Raw genomic sequence first — 25037 nt, forward strand, 5'->3', positions numbered from 1 at the left:
TATGATATGAGGCACCTGAGTCAAGAATCCATTTCGATAAAGAACTTGAACTTACCATAAGTACTTTCCATTTTCCCTTTGAGGTGGGTGGAGTTGAATCCTTGGAAGCATCAGTACATTGATTTTGTTCTTATTGAGTAGGTTTTCTAGCTCATCGATTCTCTTAGTCTTGCAATAATACTCATCATGATTTAGTTTCTTTCAATATGCACAAAAACTTTTTTCCTTTTCATTGTTTCCCTTCTTTTTGGAAGAAAAATTGCCTTGTTGTGAAAAGGAAGAGTGTTGTGTCTCAAATTGTGGTTTTTTCTTCTACTACTTTTTCTTGTTGTTGTTGGAACTTTCTCCACTTTGACTTGATTGGTTCTCATCACTAGCCACATTTTCTTTTGTCTTCGATTACTTGGGAATTCTCATATCTATCAACTTGATTTGTTCAAAGGTAGTCTCTTCAGGATGTGATGAATCAATCGATCATCCTTTATGAGATTGCCACGATCTTTAAGGAGTGTTCTAAACTCATTGGCTTTGTTGATATAATCTTGAATTGTGTCAAAATTCCTAGGATCCAATAGAAGTAGATTGTCCTCAATCTAGAATCCCTTTTCCTCATCCACCTTACCATACAATGCTTCAAGATTGTCCCAAGTAGGTTTGGCTTCCTTGAAACTAAAAATGTGGAAGAAGAGATCTCTATGTATACAACTCTTGATAATTCCTAAAGCCTTTTGGTCTTTAATTTTCCAATCAAAGAGTGTTGTAGCATCAGTGGGTTTGGGAATTGTACCATCAACATAAACATTTAGACCTTTTTCCATTAATCTACTCCATAAAATATCTTTCCATGTAGAATAATTGTGTTAGAAGTGGACCCTTAGGCAAACCCATGATGTAAAAAATGAAAAGAGCACAAGAAAGAGACACAAAAATACAATATAGACCCTCCTATTCACTCAATCATAGAACACACACCCCCCCCCCCCCCCCCCCCCCCAAAAAAAAAGAAGAAGAAGAAGATGATTTTGGCACTTTATATGTAATGTGTGTACAATAGGCCACTTGTCAAAAATTAAAATGTACAAAGTGGACTTATGATTTTGTTGTTTGCAACTACCTTTTGAGACTCAAATCTATCACTAAGCATTGTAGCTCAGATGTAGAATAGTTTTGAAAAGTAATCAAAGCAATACCATGTAGAAAAGGCCCTAAATCTTAAAGTGATATTTTTGTCCACACAACCCTATAATCTGATTGTAGATCTGAAAAGTAGATGAAAAATCAAACACTTTCAAAGAAAAAATAGAACCTATTTTCAAGTCCAAACGATCTTGTACGGAGTGTTTCAAGTTGCAAAATGCAAGATTGGATAGCTAGAGTCACCACAAAATGTAATTTCTAACAAATCCATGCACCAAAATAAGAAATGAATAGCCCCACTAAAAAGTACAGGAAATTCTACCCAAAATATAAAAAATTACACCTAATTTGGAGTCTAGATGACTGAGTTATACCCTCCCAAAGTCAGACTATCAAATCAAAACTACATCTGGACAAGGGTCTAGGAGGAATCTACAAGGTTAAATTTGACATTCAAATAATCGTCATAGCAATTCAAAAGTGCTTGGGAATGATGTTCAGATGACCATCAAATATAGTACCATGAAATGATAATGTCAGCAAAAAAAATCCCCCTTGCTAATGTGGCAATACAGATTGTTAATTATATGTACAGTCTTGACACATGGCAATATACAGTTGGTATGACCTATCCTATGTGTTGCTGACATATAAACTAATGAAAGTTGTTGGAGTTGACATAGTCCTATCCAAGTTGGCAGATAGGTGTACAGAGGGTATCCACGTGTATGCAGAGAGGAAGCTGCAGCTATTACTACATGGCAGGATCAAACATTGTTGCATGGTAGGTTGCATATGCTGACAATGCATGAGGTGGTTACACATAGATGTTTCCAATACAACTAATGTGGCCTTTGAACTGGTAGTCCACATAGCAAAGAGTGCGATGCTGCGTAGCAGACATAAAAGTTGTTGCAGTTGATAGTTGGATGCCACGTGTTGCAGTGTCCGCAAGTATTTCTTGTCGACATGGCCTTTGCCAGAATATTCTTGATAACTGTCAAAAAAGATTCTAGGAGTTAGGGAGTCGTGTGGTCAAGGTTAATGGTTGTCAACAGGTTTTGCTTATGGTGCCAATTTAATTGCTATGGGTGTCAGGATTTAAAATGATGGTGGGAAATGATCCCACATGTATGAAAGGTAAATACTTATAAGACTTTAAAAAACCCAATAAAAAATGCTTACAAATAATGAGGCACCAGTGCTAGATTCATGTTGGCCAGTTGTTGTAGAGTTTGCTAGATTTGTTCAAGGTCGATTATGATGTGAATGAAACAAAAATAATATGATTCACTCACATAAAATATTGAAGGAATATTCTACAAATATTCCCTATAGGGAACAGGGTGTCACTACTTGGTTCTTGCAAAAAAAAAAATTTCCCTGCAACCCTAATGGGCTTAAATTTTTTTTAAATAATAGAGAAAATAAATTTGATCTAAAAATAAAATTGCATATCTAAATAATGATCATACTAGAGTTGCAAATTGGACCTTCGTGTGTAGATTTAAAAAAACAAATTGCCTCAAAATTTTCTTTGGCCCAACATAAGAGAATTTATCATTATTTTCACCAAATCGACGTTCTGGATGCAATGGTGAGGTCCATTTTTGGCTCTAGATGCTCCCAATGATTGTGATACTCTAGATTTGGGTTGAGTTGTTGAAGCAAAAGGATGGTCTCAAATGGCTATGTGAAGATAAATTTTCCAAGCTCTGATACCATGTAAGAATTTTCCTTAGGGAAAAATTCACCCAAAGTCAAGGAACTCAAGCACAAGCATAAGAATCGACTAGAAGAGTATGATCATAATAATAACATAGTATTCAATTCAATGTGAAAGTACGCTAGCAGTGCTTCCTCTAGAATCCTTCTAAAATGCCTTGAAGTTAGCAACATGATAAGTCATACAACTAGGCACATGTCCACCAAGTTTGGGTTATCCTCCATTAAGCATTTAAGTGCGATGGTGAGAGGATAAGCCTACAAAGGTGTAGTATGCAAAAGTATGTTGTAGATTCCATGTACTACAATAGGAGTGCAAATAGCTATGTTTTCTACATGACAACTCAATTTATTATGCAAACTCCAATGTTGTAGATACCATGTGCTAAATTAGAGTTGTTTACTCTAGTGTTGTCAACATGACAACTCATAAGAGTATGCAAACTCCTAAGTGTCTCACCTAAGAAATAATAAAATAATCCATTCACCTAAGTAAACTTAAGTAAATTTTAATAAGTAAATACTGATTTAGACCAATTCTCTATCCTTTCAAGGTAGTCGAAGTTGATAAATGTAGTTCCCTATCATCAATTTCTCCCATAGTGATACTAATAGAAGATATCAGGATATTTGTATAATGTCAAATTATAGAGCTAGGAGATGCAGAGATCAAGAAGGAATATCTGAAAATGTGTGATGAGAATAGAGAGTTGAAGGAAGATTTTAAGTACCTAGTACTAAAGGGTCTAACTCATTTAGATAACCTATTAAAGTTTTTCAAAGAAGGGTGGATGCATTATGTTTTGATCAATACCATGATAATTCATCTAGTTGGAAGGTGAAAGACCAATCAAAGTCATTAAGAATATAATCCATTTACTCATAAGTTGTTTGGTAGATGATGAATACGACACCATATAACTCATATAAATGGATGAAGTTGAAGAAATCACAAAATCCACATAAGAGAATAGACCCATGATTGTTTATGACATTTTTAAATTTCATTACTCGATTTTAAATCGAATGCAGACTAATGGATAGTGGTGTTATAGGTATGATCACTAATCCCAATGGACTAAATCACTTCTAGAATCTATAGAGGTTAGTGTATTAATAACAGAGATAAAATATTATTGAACTTAGGATTTCCTTTGATCCTTTGACGTGCTTGGATTAATATATTTTAATGCCTTATTTAGATCAGGAAGATTGGATATATATCAAGTGGAAAGGGTGTGGGGATGAATGATCATGTATTGGAATGCAAACATGGAAATTCATACTCAAACTCATTCGGTGGTAACTAATCTTCACAATTTGTTACAAACTTAAACCAAATTAATCAATGTATTATCAATCATTAAATTTGGGGCTTAATATAAAGGACAGATTGATCACAATCTAAATATCAAAGGAATCAAAAGTAGTTTTGATCATGCCTTAATGATCTCAAAATATATATATGCCATCGGTTTTAACTATACATATCACAGTTATTGTCAGACCAAAGCTACATGCTTTAACACTCCCTCTTAGCTAGGGAAGACAAAGTTCTTATATATAAGTTCTCCTTATTTAAAAGTGATATCATCTAGATATATTTAAGAAAATCAAGTCTCATGATATCCACCATAAGGGATCATGGTAAATCCATATTACATATCTTGTGATCACATAACACATGGTATGAAGTATCATCTAAGTTAGTTGTACATATCACCTAACAAGTGATATGAGGAATCACTTAGTATGTGATACATGTCTTGTTTTACATATCACCTAACAAGTGATATGAGGAATCACCTAACATGTGATAGCTTGTTTTACATATCACCTAACACGTGATATGAGGAATCACCTAACATGTGATACCTTGTTTTACATATAACCTAACACGTGATATAAGGAATCACCTAACATGTGATACCTTGTTTTACATATCACCTAACATGTGATATGAGGAATCACCTAACATGTAATACCTTGTTTTACATATCACCTAACACATGATATAAGGAATCACCTAACATGTTTTACCTTGTTTTACATATCACCTAACACGTGATATGAGGAATCACCTAACATGTGATACCCAATTTTAGATATTCACCATAACTCAAAATGTTTAAAGGTAATGTGCACTTACCATAGGAACATTCATAATCTATTGTGATATGTTTCAACCATTGCATGATTTCTATCATGTGTGTAAGATCATCATCTTCCAATAACATTAACAAATACAAGTCATAATCATATGGAGGTCATCACTTCCTCATTATACCATAGGGCCTATAAAGCATTAAATTATTTCATTAGTATAATAATCAATTAAATAAAGTTTACCTCATAGTATTTCACCTTCAACAATGAAACTCCCTCTCAATCACTATGATTGGGATTGTCACAAGCTGATTGAACCCATTTGCTCCCGCTAAAGCTTGAGTTCATCAATATTTTGACTTCTTTGAAGATGCCAGACTCCCTCTAAATCTGATTACATATGATTTCATCCTTGTGTTTCAAATATTTCCTTTTCATAAGGTGAGCCCATATAGGAAATATAACTCATGAATCAATTTTCATCCTTCATAGAATATTTGTCGTTATGACTCTACCATCCACTAATAGATTATATTCTATCTATACACACTTCCCATCATGATAATATAAACCCATCATATGCTTATGGTTTTCTTCATAATCACTAACTTATGGTTCTTTAGAGTGATGAAGCCACATTGATTAGTGTATTTTGTGTGTTTACCACATTGATTGATAGGAGGTCAACTAAATTTTGTTTTCTAGTACTCAGATCATTCTACATATGACCTATGCATACATGATAAGGATTCTTCTCCAAAGTTTATATTGATCACAACATCCATCTATAACTTTCTCTGTATAAGAAATTATTTATAATCAATTCTCATGTACACATTAGCACTTTTCATGGAGTTTTCATGAGGGGCACGTGAATGTGAGATAATAAACTTGGTGACCAATTCAGCATATCCATTAGGTATTTATAATTATTATAAGTGTCTATGTACAAGTCTGCAAAGTAATATTCTCACCATAGGAAATTGATAACTTTAATGGATTAATGAGTCATCAGACCAACAATCTTGAAACCCATGAACTTATATTTAGGTTTTGACCAAGCTATAATGCCAAACACCATTAATACATAATTTTCTATCTCAATTCTCATATCTATTTTTGAGAGCATCTCCAACTTTTAATGAAGGGTATATGTTTGCTACTCTTTAAGCACACATTGAATCGCCATCAATCTGGGCACACTTGGAATGTCGCCTGAAGAACTTCCTCAACCCAGCACTAGGTAAAGAAACTCACATGACCTATGAAAGAAATGAGGGCCATTCCCATCCTAACATTCTAAATAAACAACATCCTAAAACACAGGGGGAAGATGACCCACCAACACATCACCCACACTTATCAATGTTTTGCCCCACAAAAACTCTTAGTAGAAGATGTTATAACCACCTACAATCAATATAGGCTATAGGTCTCAATTCCTTTCATGTTCTATCCTTCCACTAGATTCTACTTGACTCTTGTAAGAAGACAATAGTCACAAATCTACTTGCGGAGTGAATGCTCTACAATGACATTGAATCATCCTCTAGCTAAGAAAAGTCAAAGTTGGCCCTTTTAGCAGCAATATGCTCATTCATAAGGAAATTTTGTATGTTTTATCCTATCAACAGATAACTTGTTCCTTCAAATACATGTGGTATACAAGATCCTCGAAGGAATACAACTAAAATCCATCAAAAAAGAAATAAAGATTATGTTCAAATGGAATTATATGCAATTTAATAGTGACTCCATCATCCATTTGTGGAATACTATTCATTCTTTTAACACTTCTAATTTGCAATCATCTATTGCGATCATTAATGTTTGAATAGAAGAGAGGAATTTTTTTATTAGAATCCTCTTGCCATTGATATAAATGTATCTCCTCCTTTTATAAATTTACTATCACTTTCTTCTCCTTTTATCCGTACCAAACGAATGTTCGATGACTTAGGTTTCTAAACTTAATGCTCTAATACCATGTAAAGTTTATTACCAAATTTTAAATTGATTGCAAACTAATGCATAGTGGTGTTGTAGGTATGATCACTAATCCCAATAGACTAAATCACTTCCAAAATATGTAGAACTTAGTGTACTAATAACAAAGATAAAATTTTATTGAACTCAGAATTTCCTTTGATGCTTTGAAGTGTTGAATTAATAGATTTTGATGCCTTGTTTACTTCAAGAAGATTGGATATATATCAAGTGGAAAGGGTGTGGGGATGAATGGTCATGTTCGTAAATGGAGACATGGACAGTCATAGTCACACTCATTCCATGGTAACTAATCTTCATGATTTGTTATGAACTTAAAACAAATTAATCAATGTATTACCAATCATTAAATTTGTAGCCTAATATAAAGGATAGATCGATTATGATCTAAATATCAAAGGAATCACAGGTTTTAACTATGCATATCACAGTTATTGTCAGACCGAAGCTACATGCTTTAACAACATTTGATACCAAGAGGTAAGTTTTTCTTTGATGATTATTATTTTTTATAAAATTTATCAATCAAATTGGTTGAAAAACCTTGAGAATCTAAATTTAACCTATGAAATTGTAAAACTAAGAAAGCGATATGACCAAGGTAAGATGGTAAGGTCACAAATAATGATCAATCAGGAAGATTCAACTCAGCATAATATAAAGAAGATAATTCTTAGAAAAATGATTGAAATATTTTTAGTTTGAAGTAAAATAAAGATATATCTCCACTCTTACATATTCTCATTCTCCATATACATTTTTAATTTATTAATTGTTAAAAAGTTAATATTCTTTAAACTATGTTATTGAATTAATTTTTACAAATTTGATAAAAAAAGTCAAGAAAATTAAAAATTATGTTGTGAGAGAAATTACTATGAAAATATTGAAGAGAAAGATTACTTCTTCCTAAATTGTCAAATATAGAAATTTTATAGCACTTTCTCTAGTTTTAAGGGTTTTAATATTTTTTGCATTCATGTAAAGTAACATCTCACTCTTTTCACATTTTCAAAATAATAGCCTGAATTAATTGATAAATAAATTGCAATACAAATACAAACCAAAAGAAGTTCTACACTATCTATACAAAGAAAATATGTCATGAAAGTTTGAATTTTTATATTGAAATGGTTTTAGGATTTTTCACTCAACCAAACATTACAATAAAAATCGACCAATTCCTAAAACATAGGGTTCCAGATCTTCCATTTAATTCAAAAGTAGTTTAAAAATGATATTTGTGGAATCCCAATGTACAATTTTTAGAAAAGGGGGATGAGTTTTGATAATAGAAGAGATTTAAACGAAACATAAATTTTCCTAATTTTGGAGAATTTTGTTAGAACTTATAAGTAGGGATTGGGAGAAGAGAACAAAAAATTAGCCAAATCAAGATCTCTATACAATATCTCTATATATCCCCCCCAACCTCTCTCCCCATGGAACTATCTTTATTTGACTCTTCCATATCGTCTTTATTTCTCTCTATATCTCATACACATATACAAGAATGAATCTCTCTCTCTCTCTCTCTCTCTCTCTCTCTCTCTCTCTCTCTCACACACACACACACACACACTTTTATCATCACTCTTTATGGGTCTCACTCTATATATATTTAATCTACTTCTATTTTTTTTCTTCGATATATCTCTTTCTTTTTAAATCTCCCATCAATACAGGTACCCCCTTATACTAATATCTCTCTACCAATGTATCTCATATACCTCCTTATACTAATATCTTTCTACCAATGTATCTCATTTCCATCATTCCCTATATTTGTGTCTCTTACATGACTCTACTTTCTTATATTCTATATATATACATATATAATCTCTCTCATTATGCATCATTTGATATATATTTATCTTCTTACCATTATGTTCAACTCTCATTCTACTTATTTCTACATTTATCTTTCCTCTCTTTATCCTTATTTTTCTTCTTCTCTATCTAATTCTACCTCTCTATCTACCTCCCATTCCCTACCTATCTCATTTCCTATTGGAAATAATTATGTTTTAATTTCATTATATATTTTTCACCTCTTCAATTCTTCTCTCATCTCTATATACCTATTTCTTTTTCTATATATGTCTCCATTTATTCTCTACTCTAGTTATACTTATTTGTTTTTCTTTATCATCTACTTGCACCCCTTTATCTATGTCTTGAACCCTACCTATCTATTTTTGTATTGGCAAGCAATGTGATTTCACTTACAATTAACATGCTGATATTTTACATTAAAACATATTTTTTCTACTTTGATCCATATATCTCTCTTAAATATCTATCATTTTAATTTCATTTATTTCTCTAATATGATAACTATCCTTTCCCTATTCATTGCTCCCTCTTGGTTCCTATCATTTTTTCTCCTATTTCTCTGCCTCTATTTCTATTCCTTTCTCTTTATAAATCTCTATAATTCTCTATCAAAATCATTATTTCACTCCCTCTTTATGCCTCTAGTCTACCTATTTGTATATATACATCCCTCTCTATTTGTATCTATGTTTCCCTCTCATCCCCTCTAGATCTCTCTCCATCTCTTCTTCTCTATATTTCTATCCTTATGTATCTCTAATTGTATTCTTCTCACTTCTCACTTACTCCTTTATCTATTTATATGCATGTCTTCTACCTTAAAATATACTTATCTATTCACCTCTCTCCCTACTCTCTATCACATTTCGTATCCATCTTTATCACTCTATATCACTTAATTAATATTAAATTCTCCCTTTTTATATATTAATTTATATATATCCCTCTTTATACTCTAACACGCTATGGCCTATATTTCTTACACTTTTCCTTCTCTTCTAGTTCTCTCCCTCCATCCACTCTCTTGTCTCCTCTAGCCATCTTTCTCCCTATACCCCAAATCTATTGTCCTCTTCTCCTCCACCTAAATCTCACTATTTCTCTTTAGTCATCTCTATCTCCCTTCTCTTTCCATCTTCTTTGCACACTCTCCCTATCTGCCTAACTATCTTTATAAATTTGTGTCATTTTAAAATTTTACTCTCTCTCCCCACCTTCCCCTCTTTCCCTCCCCCCTCTCTCTCTCCCCTTCACCTTGTTTATATGTAAATTCTGATAATTCTTCATCTCTATGAGTCTATATCATTATCTACAAATGTCTCTCTACATCTATCTCTTCTCTTTCCTTTATACATATCTCTCTCTATGAATATTTTTATATTTATCTCTTTTCCATATTTATTTTTCTTTCTATGATACATATATATACACTTCTCTCTATCTCTATATTTCTGCTATTACAATTAATTTGTTGTAAAGATAATAATTAAATCATAGGAAAGAGCTTACTGCAAAGTGGTAAATTATGAATGTTTGGAAATGATTTTGTGAGTCTATTCTAGATTTATAAATAATAATAATAATTAATCACAACACATAATAATAGTTCATCTAAAATTTGAATTCATTAGATTTTCTTAGATACTTTTTGAACATTCTAGAAATAATATTTTATCATAGTGAAGGTCTGTTGGGTAGAAATTTGGATATGTTGGTGTTTTAGAGAAAAACTAAATCAATAGAGCCTAATCTTGCACACTACTGCAATGCCTTTAAGTTCAACCTAATTTAGAAATTAACTTTAAAATCCTGGCACCCAAATATGGTGAAAAGGGTTTATTGTGGTAGAAGCAAAAGATCATGAGAATATCAAGATTTTGCAGTGAAAATCTATGATTTAAAAACTAGTTAAGAAAAGCAAAGAATTCAAATTTGAAATTCAAATACAGTGAAAACATTCATCCATGAAATAAGCAAGGGCAAAAAATCAGCTGCGGCACTTCCAAATCAGTAGCCCTGATGTTGGCAATTTTGAAATGTATAAAGATAAAGAATCTCTGCTCTCTGCTTCACAAGACTACAAACGAAAATTGTCCAATGAATTGAAAGTGCAACATTTTCATAGCATAAATGGATTGAACAACAAAATTTTCTGGCAGGAGATTTTCAATTGGGTACCTGAGAATTTTCCTCGAGAAATTTGTGAGCACAAGTCTGGAAGAGGATATGTACTTAATGTCATGCTTACAAAGTCTTAGTATTTTATTACTATCCATGTGCATTCTTGGATGGTTTTTCTGCCTTCCTCTGCCCCTCTTAGTATTCATGATGGTTTACATATCAGAGATGGAAGATGGTAATTGAAATGAAGGAGTTTATAATATCTTCGACATGCAAAACGAGACTGAAGGAGGAGAAATTGAAGGTTTGAATGGTACTCGTCATGACAATCAGAAAATTTCAGAAGAGGAAGTTGAATTGGAGCCTCTTTATTCCTCCCAAAAAATTGAATGCTCTAATTCTCTACAAATGGAAGAGATAAAAGCATTGGAATGCAAACCAGCTGCTAGAAAGGATGATGACTTGAAACTGGCACAAGTAATATATTCATGCTTTTTTCATTCGTATCATTTGAATAATTACCTTACAAAGATCTCTCTATTTGTAGATTTTAATACTTCATTTCTTATATTTTGCAATTTTTTGAATTGCTCGAATTTTGGAGAAAGAGAGAGAGACCATAAATGAAGGCTAAGTGTTGGTCACTCTCAACGGTGACTCCTGACAAGTTGCAGCTAAGATATAATGTCTTTTACATTTTCTTCTGCTACTCATTTACTAATGTAAAGTTACATCTGATAATGTGTTTTCTATTCTACAACTTCATCTGATAATTTTGTAATAGCTCAGCACGTCTAATATGTCTTATAAAACATTTCAGAAAATCTTATTTTAGAGTGGTTATCAAATGATGTTTAGTAATTATCGGTGAGGATTTTACTAATAAGATTAGAATTCTTAAAATACCTTTTATATATATTTAAATTAAATATTTTATTTTATTATGTTCAGGTACTGCATTTAAGGAAACTTGATTTTTCATGGGCTCTTTGTGAGTCATTAAATTTCCTACTCCAAAGACCTATTGCTAGTAATTTATATCATTAGGTATAATTCATTTTATTTAATCATTTGAGCTAAAAATTAATTTATAGATTATATTTTTAATTTTTAAAATCTAATATTTTTCATTATTCATTCTAATTGATTTATTGATGATTATATTTTTTAGGGAAAGTGTTGACTCTCTCTCACACACAAAAGAGATAGAACTATTGTTCATTTCTTCATTCAATTCTCTTCCAAGTAATTGTCCATTTCTTCATTCCACTCAATGTCTTCAATGTATATAACTTTAGTTTGAATTAATCAAATCTTTCTAAATGTAAACCTCCAATATTGAACATCCAAAAAGATTAAAATAAATTTTTTTGTTGCAATTGGTTGCTAGGATAAGTCTTGCATTCGCTAAGACTTGATTTTTGATAGACTAATTGAAAACCTTTCAATTTCAATATTATTTTTGAAGAAGTTATTTTATTGATTTTAGAAAATAACTTAATTGTTAGAAATGGGTACCTTCAATCTTTGATATTTACCCATAATTAACAGATAGGTTAATGGCATGCAAGGTCTAAATTTGTTCATGTAGTCATTTCTCACTTTTAAATTTTTAATTTGTTTTCTGTATTAAGGTGGCGATAGATTTCCATTGTTATTGAATCTTCTCATCGACTCTTCATGTTGTAGCTCCAATGATCTCTTTTTTATATACAGAATTAAATAATGGTTTCTCAATAGTTTAATTTGTGGGTCAATTTATGTGTTGAGCTAAATAAAAGATACATAAAATAAAGTAAAACTGAATCAAAAGATGCAAGAGCGGACATAGAGTTTATAGTGGTTCATCTAGCTAATTTGGACTACATCCACTCTTCAAGGAAGGGAATTTCTCTTACTCAAATAAAACACAAGTTACAATGAACAACATCATCAACTATCTTTTCTATTCTATATCAGTAATAGTCAATGGAAGCCGAAAGGGTTGAGAAGAGGAAGTGTTGGAAATGATTAGATTGCACATTTAGAGCCATTATATAATCCCTTGTGAGAACTGTTACAAGCTCCCACTTAAAGTCCAATTAGTGCTACACAAAGATATGTGTTGGAATTTAAAAATGAGAAGATTTACTTCTGAGGGGGGGGGGGGGGGTGAATTGGAAATAACTAACTTTAACCTTTTAAAACTTTTAGCTGAGATCATTCATATGCATCTACCATATCTATAAAAGTAAAGACATGCATGAAAATAGATAACACAAGATTTGGTAACTCAGAAACCCTCCAAAATGAGAAGGTAAAATTGGTCAGCACTTGAATTTCACTTAGCACTTGTTGAATTTTTGGCTCGGCACATACTGTGGCTCGACATCTGTATCATACTCGGCATCAACTTAGAAATTGGTTAAGTGTGTTGACACTCAATTGTCAAAACCAATCTGAGACCAACAATCTCCCCCTTTGACATGAGTGGCAAAAATACTTAACTAAACATTATGACTCTGATCTCTATGAGTATAATACACATCTTGTTTGGCATATGTACAAAACTTCAAAGACTTGTTCAAAATTTTGTAGAAGACTATATACATTAAAACTTGTAACTCCCCTTGAGCTAATGTGCCATTTCTATAACCAAAATTTCTTATTTTGAATTTGTCTCATGTTGTTTCCATTTTCTGCTTTATCATTCCTTTGCTTCTATTTCTATCTACTTTGTGTTTGCTCCCCATTTCACACATGTTGAAATTTGTATTTTTTTGGCTATATCTCCTTATTTCTCCTCAAAACTCAAAATTTTAATATCTCCTCTGTTGGGTATTCTTTCTTTTTTGGGTCTCTTTTATTATCTCCCCAAATTATTATATCCTACCCTTTATCTACATAATATATTATCTCCCCCATTCTTATTATCTCCTATCTTTATTATATCTCCCCCCTTTTTGACACTTATGTCAAAGGGTCCTAAGAATGAATGGAATACTTTGCCAAAACAAAATTATTTATCTCCATTATTATCTTCAAAGAAGTGTCCCAGTTGTCCAATGCTATTTTTAGTGCTTTGAGTTGGATGGTTGTCTCTACTACAAGATGTAATAGGCCTTCTAATGTAGAAAGATTTGGATCTTTCTTCAAAACATTTTCTGCATATGCTACTTCTTTATGGAATACTTCTAAGTGTGGGGTGATTGCGAACTATATCTATATCAATTTGGCCTTAATATTAGGCTTTTGTGTTGTTAATATAGCTAACTCCTTTTAAGTGTGAAGTGTTGTGGCAAAATGCTTCTCACTTTGAGTTGGATCCTTCGGTAGCTATGTGCTTGATATCTTAAGGTTCCTCTCTAAGCTCAATATTCTCTGGCTAGTCTCTTGTGTGAAATATGAAGAATCACACAACTTGGAGTACAATGAAAATATGTTCTCAAATACCATTTTCACTTTCTAAACTTTCTTAGCCAGTTCCACTTGTGATAGTGCTATCTCACTAGATATTTTCTTATTGACTTTCATTTGAAATTTCTTTTCAGACCATTCCAATAATATAACATTGGTATCAAGATCTTAATTTTGTACATAGTCCACTATGTTGGATAGTTGCTCCATAATGGGCTTTGTTTCCTCAGGTACTAACAAGCTAAATGCATCAAGGAAGATGTCTTTGATATCTACTAGTGCTTTCAATTTTCTATACTCATTTCTGAGTATCTCCTACTTCTTCTTCCTTTACAGTGCCTCTTGCACTTCATTTATCTGTACTAAGTTCATTGTCTTGTAGTCATAACTTGGTATGACTATCTCTTCATCAAGTGCAAGGTCTCCATAGTGAAGTATCCTTTCTACCTTGGTGGAGCTCACGCCTAGTGCTGATATTTTTAGTGGTATTGCATCAATACTTAGCTACTTAGTAGGAGTCCTTGTAGTAGGTGAATTGACTAGTGTTTGTATTGCCTATTGTTCTTTCTCCTTAGGGGTTTTCTCCTCTTCCTTGTCTTCTTCACTTCTACCTTGATCAATTATAGTAATTACAGGAGTTGCACCTTGGCTTTGTGTTTTAGGATCAGTGGTATCTTCTTGTCCTATCTTTTCCTTAGCTTGCTCCTTGGCAATTACTATAGAATCAACCTTAGCAAATGTGTCTTGTTCTGCTTGCTCTTATGGTTGACCATTTGTAGCTACAAGAGTTTGTGAAGGTGGCTCTTTTGTATTCACCTTCTCCTTAGTTATTTTAGCTACATCTTTTTGCATTTCTTCTAGACTCACCAAAACAAGATTTGTACACAACTATGATTGTAGAGTTGTTTGGTGAACGATCTTTCTAAGATCCTCTACAGTCAATGGATTACTATTCTGACTTGAAGTAGCGAGAAAATCCTTTAAAATTATAGTTTCTATAGATGTAAGTGTTGCATGTGGAGGACTAGGTGGTGGCATTTGTGTATCTTGGACACTTTGTTCTTGTTGCTATTCCTCAGTTGTTGCCTCATCACCACTTTATGTCTTAAACACGAAGAAATTTAAAACTATGTAGCTTGACACTAGTGTAAATACCTTAAAATTGATGAAATTGATGAAAATAAGTTGAATCTCTGCTGAAATTGGCTCAAATGTTGTATTCTTTTCTTGGAATTCACTCTGCTCTCTTCTTCATCATTTCTCTTTGTTCGTGATGAAGAAAAATGGTTCAAAATATGATCATATACCCTTAATTTGCAGAATTTAATTCTTAGTCTGATTACAGTTGTCCACTCAGCTTCTTAAGCATTTCTACATTACTTAGCTTCCATTGAAGTATCGCTCACTCAGCTTCTACTACCAACTTGGCTACAACTAATCATTTGGCTTCTACTGACTTTGGGAATCAACTCAACATGTATACACAAGGATAAAAGGTTCATATAGATATCATATCGATACTAAAAAGGTACAAAAGGGTTTTTGATGAAATTCCTATCGGATTTCCCCCAAAGAGAGGGTTTGAACACTCTATAGAACAAGAAGAATTGGAAAAACCATTGATAACAACTCCATATTGACACCCTAGGAAGTTCAAATAAGAAATAGAAAAGATAATTCAAGAATTATTGGAAATGGGTCATATTCTACCTGGAAAAAACCCCTGTGCTTCTTCTATAGTATTAGTAAAAGAGAAAGATGGCACCATGAGGATGTGCATAGACTACAAAGCCCTAAATAAGAAAACCATAAAGAATAGGTATCCCATATCAAGGATTGATGAATTAATGGATGAATTACATGAAGCATGCTACTCAAAAATTGATCTAAGGTTCGCATATCACCAGATATGGATGAGGAAGGAAGACATTCCAAAGACTACTTTTAGGTGCCACTATGAGCATTTTCAATTTCTAGTCCTTCCATTTGGTCTCACCAATGCAAGAACAACCTTTCAATCTTGTATGAACCACATCTTTCGGAAACACTGAGAAAATTTCTACTCATATTTTTTTATGATATACTTATTCATAATAAAACATGGGAAGAACATTTGAGACAAATTAAAGAGGGTTTAAACATCTTGGAGATAGAGTTGTTATATGTAAAAATGTCAAAATGTGAATTTAGATCAGAGGAGATTATATACTTGGGATACAAAATTAGTACAAAAGGAGTAAGTATGGATGAAGAAAAAATCAAAGCTATCAAGGAGTGGCCAAGACCCAAAACCCTAACCCAACTAAGGGGGTTTGTTGGCTTAAGTAGCTACTACAAAAATTTTGTAAAAGGGTTTTTGAAAATTGCATCACCCCTTACCGATTTAACAAAAAAGCACCATTCTCATGGAATGACATATTCTGACAAGCTTTTGAAAAACTCAAAGAAACTATGTATACTTGCCTTGTTCTAGCGATTCTAGATTTCAAGAAACTTCTTGAACTACAACGTGATGCATTAGGAGTTGGAATCAAAGCAGTACTTATACAAGGAAGACAACCAATAGCCTTTGAAAGTTGTATGCTCACTGAAGCAGAAAAACATTACTCAAGATAAGATAAAGAGATGTTAGCCATCATGTATGCTCTAGAAAAGTACCAATAGTATCTAGTTTGTGGAAGATTCATTGTTAAAATAGATCATAATGGCTTAAGAATATTCTTAAATCAAAAGGATCTTAATGATCGACAATAAAGGTGGGTTAGTAGAATCCAAGCTCAATGATCGACAATAAAGGTGGATTAGCAGAATCCAAGCTTATGATCTTGATATAGAACATGTTAAGGGCATTAATAATGAGGTTGCAGATGCCCTCTTAAGAAGATCCCATATCAATAATATCAGTAGCATAAACAAGGACTAGAAGGGAGACATTATAGAAAAATACATGAAGGATCCTCAAACACAAGAAATATTAAAAGGAAAATTACCTAGTGAAGATTTCAAAGTCTAGGATAGTTTAATCCTCTACAAAGGAAGGGTATATCTAGCCCCACAATTAGAGATTAAAAGAAAAATACTTAAAGAATATCATGACAACACATTAGCAGGTCATCAAGGATACTACAAAACATACAAGCATATAGAGAGAAATATTCTTGGAAAGGGTTAAAGAAAGATGTACTAAAATATGTACAAGAATGTATAATGTGTTAATGGAATAAGGTGGATTTGCAACACCTTGTAGGGTTACTACAACCATTAACCATTCCAAATAAAAAATAGGAAAGCATATCAATGGATTTCATATACAAGAATTCCAAAGATCTAAGGAAAATACAACATACTTGTGGTCCTAGATAGACTTACAATATATGCACTTTTTTTTCCATCTCAAGGGAATACAAAGCACAGCACATAGCTGAATTATTCTTTAAAGATATTTTTAGATCCATGGTCTCCCTCAAAATATTATAAGTGATAGAGACATCAAGTTTCGCAGTAAGTTCTAGCAAGAAATCTCCTGTTTAGCAGGCACAACCCTGACGCCTAGCACAAGTTATCATCCTCAGACTGATGGACATACAAAAAGTGTCAATAAATGATTAGAAGGATACCTTAAGAACTACGTTACTGGACATCAAAGTTCTTTGATTAAGTAGTTTCATTTAGGAGAATATTGCTATAATACTACTCACCATATGTCAATAGGAATAATCCCCTTTAAGACACTCTACGGATATGAAGCTACATCTTTTGGGAACCTAATAATACAAGAAAATTTAGTGCCAGGAGCAAAAAATTTTGTTAAACAGAGTATGGACATCATCAAAACCTAAAGAAAAATTCTATCAAACAAAAAATCAACAAAACCTTATGCAGATAAGAAACAAACCGAAGAACCTTTACAATTGGGGATCTAGTATTCTTACAATTGCAGTCATACATACAAACACCAATCAAGAAAAATGGTGCTAAGAAGTTGAAGCCACGATTCTATGGACCCTATAAAGCACTTAAGAAGATTGGTGAAGTAGCATATGAAGTCAAATCTCCCCAAGATAGAAAGAAACATAACACATTCCATGTTTCCCTTATCAAAAAAGCTTTACGACAAAAAGTAACTCCATGTGAAGAGTTTCCCCCCTTAGATAATGAAGGTCAACTCACTCTAATACTAGTAGTAATTCTAGACAATTGTGAGAAAAGAATGAGGAATAGAACCATTACTAAATTCCTAATTAAGTGGAAGAACCTACTTGAGGAAGATGCTACATGGGAAAATAAATGAATGATTAAGTTGCCTAAGGACAAGAAAATTCAAGAAGGACTGAAATGAGCCTTGATTAAATAAACTATTACCAAATATTTGTAAGTATAATATATCTTATAAAGATACATTATAATATATCTTATAAAGATACATTATAATATATCTTATAGGGATCTTTCTAGGGGAGATTTTTTCTAAAGATGAAATTATATAAAATTTCTTATAATTTTGTATTATATTATTATAAAATATTATGAAGTTAATTATGAATCATGATGTAGAATCTACTACTATAATATATGAATTCATTTAATTAAAAACCTAATTACTAACTCCAAATTAAAAAACCACAACACCCTATGAAGAGTTACATCACTTATTATTCGAGCATATAAAATATGGTGGACGAGAGTATAGTGAAAGAAAATTAGAAGAGGAAGGTACAACCAAATAAGAAATCAAGAAGGAGGTTGTGCACATTCCAAATATATATCAAGGAGAGTTCACACCAACCATTGACTAGGCCATATGCAACCCAAACACATTTTAGAGATCACACTCAATCATTGACCACGTCGCAACTTGGCAGCGAAGACAATTACAGTACAGAGCTATCAAACCAAGGAATCAAGGAAGTCAAGGATATAGAGTTACATAGAGTATAGTTCCACCAATAAAATCCACCCATACAAAAAATATATGAATAATTTAACTAGTTAATATGGACCATCTCACCAAGGCAAAGATACTATGTATTAATATAAATTAGTTATTAAGATAGTATAAATGTCAATCTATTTTTTAATCTTAATTATATACAAGAAAATAATGGTTATTTATTAAGATAAATAGAGTTTGGTGGGAAGAGAGTGATCTTAACATGGTTATAAGGCCAAAACATTCTATAGATGTTAATATATGCATATGTGTCAAGGGTCTTGGATAGAGAATATCTCTTCTAGGAAGGACCTTAATTGGAGTGGTTCATAGATGAGGAAATAGTAACCAGGGATCTAAGGATCCTCAAAAGGGTTATTAATCCAAACATGGAGATATATTTAAGGTTGGGTTAGGAGAGAGCATAGAATAATGAATTCTATTTTATTGTTGTATAAATTATGACATTGATTTTGCAAGTATTATTGTCCTTGCTAGTGAGGACATTACACAAATGTTAAATTTGTTACCACTCTATTGGCTGATAATTTTTTATTGTCTTCAAAGATGCGTCCTTCCACTCTAGAAGAAAAACATGAGATGGATTGTATTCCTTATTCTTCAATAGTTGGGAGTTTAATGTATGCAATGGTTAACCTGCTACCAGATCTTGCTTATGAAGTGGGAGTTGTAAGTGGTTTTAAATGAGTAATCCAATTAAAACTCATTCGCAATAAATTCAATGAATTTTTCAGTATTTGAGAGGCACTTCCTCTCATGTTCTATGTTTTAACACTAAGACCACTTATATTTGCAGATATGATGATTTTGATATGGTTGGAGATTTACATAAAAGGAGGTCTACAACAAGCTATGCATTTACTTTTGTTGGGGCAACAGTTAGCTAGACTTTTTGTAAGCAACAAGTTGTTTCTCTTTCCCCTACAAAGGCCAAATATATTTCTCTTATTGAGAGGACTAAGGATTTGATGTGGTTACAATGATTGATTGGTGAGTTGGGATTTTAGAAATCCAACTTCACTCTATTTTTGGATAGCAGGAGTGCCATTCATTTGGCTAAAAATTCATCTTTCCATCGTCACACAAAGCATATAGAAACCATATTTCACTTCATTTGTCATGTTCTTGAAGAGGGAAGACTACAGTTAGAGAAGATTGATACAAAGATTAATATAGCTGATGTGTTTAGAAAAGTTATACCTCGAGAGAAGTTTGAATTCTGTTGAGCTTCTCTCGGCATTGTCATGCCATAGCTCGGCATTTTCACACCATAGCCATAAGAATTCAAAGTAGGGGATATATTTGTGTAGCACTGATTGGACTTTAAGTCGGAGGTTGTAATGGTTCTCACAGGGGAAAATGTAATGGCTCTAAATGTGCAGTCTAATCATTGCCAACTCTTCCTCTTCTCAACCTTTTCAGTTTCCATTGAATATTACTGATATAGAATAGAAAAGGTAGTTAATGAAGTTGTTCATTGTAACTTGTGATTTATCTAAATAATAGAAATTTCCCTTCTTGAAGAGTGGATGTAGTCCAAATTAGCTAGGTGAACCACTATATAATTTGTGTCCAATCTTCCATCCTTTTATTCAGTTTTACTTTATTTTCTGTATCTTTTATATAGCTCAACACAAACAAATTACCCCACAAATTAAAGTATTAAACAACCATAATTTAAATGTATATAAAAAAGAGATCATTGGAGCTACAACATCTAGAGTCGATGGGAAGATTCAATAACAATGGAAATCTATCTCCACCTTAATATGAAAAACTGATTAGAAATTAAAAAGTGAGAAACGACTACATGAACAAATTTAGACCTTGCACGCCGTTAACATATCCGTTAATTATGGGTAAATATCAAAGATTGAAGGTACCCATTTCTAACAATTAAGTTAATTCCTAAAATCTATAAAATAACTTCTTCAAATCTAATATTGAAATTCAAAGGTTTTGAATTAGTCTATCAAAAATCAAATCTTGGCGAGTGCAAGGCTTGTCCTAGCAACCAATTGCAACAACGAATTTATTTTTAATTTTTTTGGATGTTCAATGTTGGAGGTTTACATTGAGAAAGATTTGATTCATTAAAACTAAAGTTATATATAGTGAAGTGCACACAGAAAAACACTAAGTAGAATGAAGAAATGGACAATTACTTGAAAAAAAATTGAATGAAGAAATGAACAATAGTTCTATCTCTTTTGTGTGAGAGAGAATCAACACTTTCCCTAAAAAACATTATCATCAATAAAACAATTAGAATGAAGAATGACAAATGTTAGATTTTAAAAATTTAAGATATAATCTATAAATTAATTTTTAATTCAAATAATTAAATAAAATGAATTATACTTAATGGATATAAATTATTGTCAATAGATCTTTGGAGTAGGAAATTTAATGACTCACAAAGAGTCCATGAAAATCAAGTTTCTTTAATGCAATACCCGAACATAATAAAATAAAATATTTAATTTAAACATATAAAAAGTATTATAAGAATTTTAATCTTATTAGTAAAATCATCACTGATAATTACTAAACATCATTTGATAACCATTCTAAAATAAGATTTACTAAAATGTTTTACAAGACATGTTAGACGTGCTGAGCTAATACAACATCATTAGATGAAGTTGTAGAATAGCAAACACATTATGAGATGCAAATCTACATTAGTAAATGAGTAGCAGAAGAAAACATAAAACACATTATTTCTCAGATGCAACTTTTTAGGAGTCACCGTTGAGATTGACCGACACTTAGCCTTCATTTATGCTCTCTCTATCTTTCTCCAAAATTCGAGCAATTCAGAAAACTGAAAAATATAAGAAATGAAGTGTTAAAATCTACAAAGAGAGATCTTTGTAAGGTAATTATTTAAATAATATGAATTAAAAACATGAATATATTACTTGTGTGGATTTTGAGTCATCATCCTTGGCAGGAGTTGGTTTGCATTCCAATGCTTTAATCTCTTCCATTTGCAGAGAATCAAAGCCCTCAATTTTCTGGGAGGAATAAAGAGGCTCCAATTCAACTTCCTCTTCTAAGATTTTCTGATTGTCATGATGAGTACCATTCCAGCCTTCAATTTCTCCTCCTTCAATCTCATTTTGCATGTCGGAGATATTATAAACTCCTTCTTTGCAATTATCATCTTCCATCTCTGATATGTAGACCATCATGAATACTAAGAGGGGCAGAGGAAGGCAGAAAAACCATCCAAGAATGCACACAGACAGTAATAAAACAATAAGACTTTGTAAGCATGAAGTTGAGTATATATCCTCCACCAGACTTGTGCTCACGAATTTCTCGAGGTGAATTCTCAGGTACCCAATTGAAAATCTCCTGCCAGAAAATTCTGCTGTGCAATCCATATATGCTATGAAAATGCTACACTTTCGATTCGCTAGACAGTTTTTGTTTGTAGTCTTGTGAAGCAGAGAGGAGAGTTTGTGTATCTTTATACATTTCAAAAGTGCCAACATCAGGGCCGCTGATTTGGAAGTACCATAGCTGATTTTTTTCTGCTAATTTCATGGATGAATATTTTCATAGTATTTGAATTTCAAATTTGAATTCTTTGCTTTTTTAAACTAGTTTTTAAATCGTAGATTTTCACTGCAAAATCTTGATATTCTCATGATCTTTTGCTTCTGCCACAATAAACCTTTTTCATGGTGACTATTTTTGCCATATTTGGGCGCCACGATTTTAAAGTTATAATCCAAATCCATCTCATTATAATCCCAACATTCAATTTCTTCTTCTGAGCTTCTTTTAATGCCATTCCAATCTCGCAAAATCTGCCCATTATCTGCATTCACATATCCACAATTCTGATCAGTTAACAATGAACGATAAACATGCAGTTAAGAATGCTAAACTCATGGTTACTACCCATGCCACTTGATATGTATATTTCCGGCAATAATCTAAACAAAGTTTCATGTACTCTGTTAAAGAAACCCTCATGAAATTTCCCATCTTTCATCCATTTAATACAAACTTATCGGTTCTTCAACATTCTGAAAGCCCGATAATATATAGAGGGATAAAATGAGGTGAAGAAAATGTTCGGCCTTCCTCCGGTCGGTTTTTTGGATAAGTGAATGGTATTTTGGACAGACTCTTTGACGCGACATATTCTTGCACGATCATTCCACAGGTGCTAACGCTAGGAAAATATTTATCTCCACGCGTCCCCAGATGTGTTCCTTTGCTACCTTTCCCCAAATGGCCTAATTTATGGCTTCCTATTGCAGCTAATTTAATGTTGGGGCTGCCATCTATCTCGCCTAGGGCTTTATTTGTCATATACTTACCATGGGAGCAGGCCTGGAATTTGAGGGCAAATAAATATGTTTAAAAATTCTAAATATTTAACAATATATATTAAATATTTAAAGAGATTAAAATACTACTAGTTTAAAATCATAGTTTTTTTTTATATTTAGAAAAGTTATTAATTTAGAGTGAATTTTAAAAAATTATATGTTTTGTTATAAAAAGTATCAAATTCATTAAACAAGTTTCTAGGTTCATAGCATGTTCTATTGTAACTTAAATATCTGTGATGCATCTCAAGCTTGTTTAGTTTAGCTTTATCAATCCGTTTTTATTTTTTTTATCAAAAATTCCCAAGATTGTTTAACATAGTTACTTGTTGCTAGTTTTGAAAACATTGCCTATATTAAGGCCAACTCTATCAAATCAAGGGATTTTGCATCTTTCCTTTTTTTGGTCTTTCAAATAGGTGTTGTAGTTGTTTGTGAGGGTGAAACTTTGGGTCACATTGGTCGCATGTACAAGCCCACTGAACATAGGCCCTCACAAATGATTCAAAATCATAATAGTCTTTATCTTATTTCCCCATATATCACAGTTCCAAAAATCAAAGGATAGTAGATACTGGCATCTCTTTCTTTCCTTCATATCGTGTCAGGTCCCCCTACATAATTAATTTCAATATCTAAGTCAAATTCAAAAGCTTTCGTATAATTGCAAACTAGAAGCTTTATTGAATATCATTACTCATTCTCTTCACAAACTCACAACTACTAGTGATCAATAATTTTTTTTTATAACTACACAATTTTTTAAAAATCCAATGTCTTCTAGACAATATAAGTCTATATAAAATTCTTACTTATCATCTCTTGCTGGTTATACTATAATCATTTTTAAAAGGGAATATGTAATGGCTTTAAATGTGCACTCCTTGCTAACTCTTCCTCTTCTCAGCCCTTTCGTTTTCCATTGAATGTTGCTGATATAGAATAGAAAAGATAGTTGATGTTGTTGTTCATTGTAACTTGTGATTTATCTGAATAAGAGAAGTTCCCCTACTTGAAGAGTGGATGTAGTCTAGATTACCTAGATGAAACACTATAAACTCTGTGTCTACTCTTGCATCTTTTCATTCAGTTTTAGTTTAAGTTTTACTTTATTTTCTATATCTTTTATTTAGCTCAATACTTGGTATTAGAGTTGGTTGCGTTCATTTGATTTTTTGAAAATTGATGAAGATTTATAGGCGCCATGGATGAGGCAGATAAGTGGAAAATTGAAAAGTTTTCTTGGCAAAACTTTAGGCTATGGAAAGTGTAGCTAGAGTCTTTACTCATCAAGAAAGATTTACAACCTGCATCGCTTGGAAAAAACAAAGGGAAAAGGATCATTCACAGAAAAAGAATGAGATAAATTGGATTTGAAAGAAAGGGCAATGATTTTCTTAGGTCTC

This window comes from Cupressus sempervirens, chromosome 5, assembly GCF_028749045.1.
Source record: "Cupressus sempervirens isolate cs-2001-9-10 chromosome 5, ASM2874904v1, whole genome shotgun sequence".
Lineage (NCBI taxonomy): Eukaryota > Viridiplantae > Streptophyta > Pinopsida > Cupressales > Cupressaceae > Cupressus > Cupressus sempervirens.